The sequence below is a fragment of the Nannospalax galili genome, unplaced genomic scaffold (assembly GCF_000622305.1).
Source record: "Nannospalax galili isolate Female #2095 unplaced genomic scaffold, S.galili_v1.0 scaffold138, whole genome shotgun sequence".
NCBI classification, from domain to species: Eukaryota; Metazoa; Chordata; class Mammalia; order Rodentia; family Spalacidae; genus Nannospalax; species Nannospalax galili.
In genome coordinates this window covers 365,781-369,763 of record NW_008341333.1, presented here as the reverse complement: position 1 = coordinate 369,763, position 3,983 = coordinate 365,781, and the positions used below count along the sequence as shown (strand labels likewise).

The 3,983-nt window shown below is 43.1% G+C and overlaps 1 pseudogene; it reads right to left on the bottom strand.

The window, feature by feature from the left end:
- Positions 1-2,563: 2,563 nt before the first annotated feature.
- On the bottom strand, positions 2,564-3,534 carry LOC103737050 (annotated as a pseudogene).
- Positions 3,535-3,983: the final 449 nt, after the last annotated feature.

Below are 3,983 nucleotides of genomic sequence, written 5' to 3'. Positions count from 1 at the left end.
TGGTTCAGTTCAGGTTCTCAGTCCATGAATGGTGCTGCCCACAAATAGGGTAGGTCTTTCCCCTCAGTCAGACCAGTCTAGAAACTCCCTCACAGACATGCCCAGAAATTTTTTCTTTTGGTGAGTCTAAATCCCACCAAGTTTACAATCAAGATTAGCCATCACACCTCCCTTTGTATAACTGTTCTCCTTGTTTACAGCATAACTGTTTCAATAATTTCTTCTATATAATTTAGAACATCAACGTTAAATTTCTTTAATATTTTATTTACTATTGTTATTTTATGTGTATGAGTGTATTGCCTGCATGTGTGTAAGTGCACCTGTGTCATACAATGCCTACAGAGGTCAGAAGAAGGTGTTAGATCCCCTGAAACTGGAGCTACATATGGTTGTTAACCACCATGTGGGTGGTGAAAATCAAACCCGGGTCCTCTGCAAGAGTAGTCAGTGCTCTCAACCACTGAGCCATCTTCTCCAGCCCAGTGTTAAAATTTTTATTTAGGGTCTGGAGAGATGACTCATCAGTTAAGTTCTTGCAGAGGGCCCAGGTTCATTTCCTAGCACCCATGTGGGGATCCAACACCCTCTTCTGACCCCCCCCCCAGCCATTGCACATGTGTGGTGTACTTGTATACGTGTAGGTAAAACACTCATACACATAAAAATAAATTAATTGTCAGGGTTGGAGAGATGTCTCAGCAGTTAAGAGCCTGAGGTGCTCTTCCAGAGGACCCAAGTTTGATTCCCAGCACCTATATCAGGTGACTTACAGCAGCCTGTAACTCCAGCACTATACTCACATGTACAAACTCACACATAGATATACATATATATGTAATTAAGAAACTAACAAAATTAAATTTTTTATTTTACTAACAATTTAGAAACTTAAAAAACTCAAAATCAGAAAGAAAGTCAACGGCATTTTTTTTCCCCTTTGAAACAGTCTTATATATCCCAGGCCCGCCTTGCTTGAACTCATGTAGCCAAGGACAACTTTGACCTTCTGATCCTCCTGCCTCCACGTCCTGAGTGCCGGGATTATAGGTGTGCACCACCATGTATGGTTCATTTGGTTCTGGGGGATTGAACCCAGGTCTTTGTGCACAGCATGCAGGCACTCTAACCACTGAGGCACATCTCTAACCCTAGTGCATGCATTTTTCTTAGCTGTGGTTTTTCCTTTGTACTGTTCCCTGGTTCCTTCTTTATCATTTCCTTTCTGCAGGGGGGATGTTCTTTGGCCACTTTTTGGATGGGTTTTCTGGGAATGAATTCTCTTAACTGGGAGCTAGAAAGATGGCTCAGGAGTTAAGAGCAGTGGCTGCTCTTGAAGACAACCCAGGTTTGGCTCCCACCACCCACATGGTAGCTAACAACCATCCATAATTCCAGTTTCAGGGGATCCAATACTCTCTTTTGGCATCTGTGGGTACTGGCTGATATGGGTGTACTTACATACATGCAAAACACTTGTACACATAAAATGAAAATAAATAAATAAAAAATTTAAAGGAAATTTTATCTGGACATATGATTCTAGGCCAGCATTTTTTTTAGTATTTAACAAAATGTTATGAGAGGCAAGCATGGTGGTTCACATCTGTAATCTCAGTCTTCTGGAGGTTAAGGCAGGAAGACTGCCACAAGTTTGAGGCCATTCTGGGCTGCAGTGAGACCTTGTTTAAAAAAGAAAGATATGTCACTTCCTTCTAGCCACCACAGTTTCAGGAGAAAGATTTGCTGTCATTCACACTAGCTGGCATTTCCCTACAAGTAACATTTTTTTCTGGTTTCTTTCAATAATTTTTTTTCCTTTCACTTCAGTTTTCAGAAATTTAACTATTGGGCTGGAGAGATGATGGCTCAGTGGTTTAGAGCACTAGCTACTCTTGCAGAGGAGCTGGGTTTGGTTCCCAGAACCCACATGGCAGGTAACAATCATAACTCCAGTTCTAGGAGATCCAATGCCCTCTTCTGACCTCTGAGGGCATTGTATGACACGGGTGCACCTACATACATGCAGACGATATACTCATACACATAAAATAAAAATAATAAATAAAAAAGGAACTATCATGTGCCTTGGCATAGATTTCTTTGGGTTTGTTTTATTTGATTTAGCTTCCTGAATCTGTAGGTTCATGTCTTTTTGCTAAATGGGGAGAAATCTTAGCTATCTCACAGATCTCTGGGACTCTGCTGTTCTCTCTTTGTTGTTCAGACTGGGTCTGTTCTATGAGTCTGTCCTTAGATTCACTGATTCTGGCCTCTACTATTTCATTCTATTGCTGAGCTCATATAGTACATTTTAAATTTTATTTACTGTACTTTTCAGTTCTATAATTTTCATTTAGTTCTTTTGCTAATTTATATTTCTTTCCTTGTTTTAAATTTTTTAGGGTGGGTGTAGTGAACTTTATGGGTGGTATTCAAGAGAGTAGGGCTCTCTAAGCCTCTCCTCTTCTTCTGGGCCTCTAGGATGGAAACTGTGAAGGGAGATACTCAGTGTGTTGGGGGCTCTCTCTTTCTCTTGCTGGGGTGAGTGGTTCAGGGCTTCTTACTCCTTAGAGGCCATGTGGACCATGAGGTCCATCACCCTGTTGCTGTGGCCAAATTCATTGTCATACCAGGAAAGGAGCTTGACAAAGTAGTCATTGAGAGCAATGCCAGCCCCAGCATCAAAGGCAGAAAAGTGGGTATCGCTATTAAAGTTTCAGGAGAGTGCCTGGTCCTCAGTGTATCCCAGGATGCTCTTTAGGGGGTCCTCTGGATGCCTGCTTCACCACCTTCTTGATGTGATCATATTTAGCAGCATTCTCCAGGTGGCAGGTCAGATCCACAACAGACAGGTAGAGTGTAGGAATATAGAAGGCCATGCCCATTCAGCTCTGGGATGGCCTTGCCCACAGCCTTGGCAATGCCAGTGGATACAGGGATAATGTTCTTGGCAGCCCCACCACCATCACGCCCCCAGAGGGGCCATCCACAGTCTTCTCAGTAGCTGTGACGGCATGAACTGTGTTCATGAGTCCCTCAACCATGCTGAAGTTGTCATGGTGGGCTAAGCAGTTGGCGGTGCAGGAGGCATTCCTGACAATCTTGAGGGACTTGTCATATTTCTCATGGTTCACACCCATCATAAACATGGGGGCTTCAGCAGAAGGGGCAGAGATAATAACACTTTTGGTTCTACCCTTCAAATGGGCCCTGGCCTTCTCCATGGTAGTGAAGACCCAGAAGACTCCACAACATACTCGGCACCAACATCATCCCATTTGATGTTGGCAGGATCTCATTCCTGGAGGATGGAGATGGCCTTCCCACGAATGATATTTTCAGTTCTCAGCCTTGACTGTACAATTGAACTTGCAGTGGGTGGAATCGTAATGGAACATGTAGACCATGTAGTTGAGGTCAATGAAGAGGTAGGTCATTGATGGCAACAATGTCCACTTTACCAGAGGTGAAGGCAGACCTGGTGACCAGGCACCCAATAAGGCCAAATCAGTTCACACTGACCTTCACCATTGTGACCCAGTGACAAGGCTTGTCTTGCATGAGAAGATGCAGCTGTCTCTAGAACAGGAAGGAGCAGAGAGCCTTGTCTTATTATACTTACCTTTGTGTGTGTGTGTGTGTGTGTGTGTATGTGTGTGTGTGTTGTCCAACGTGTTTTTGTTTTGTTTTATTTTTTGATACAGAGTCTTCTAGTAGACCCAGCTGGCCTGAAACTTGCTACATAGAGCTCAATCTCACATAGATCAGCCTGCTTCTGCCTCCCAGGTGCTGAGATTAAAGGTGTGCACCACCACACCAGGATATATCCAATGTTTAAAAAGGAGGTCCTATATTCACCTTAATGGAACCAGAAGTCTCTTCAAAAGGCTATTTTAGCTAGTTAATGGTTTTTGTGACTTGTTTGTTTTCATCATTGTTTTTGAGACATGGTCTTGATTTATAACCTTGGCTGGCCTGGA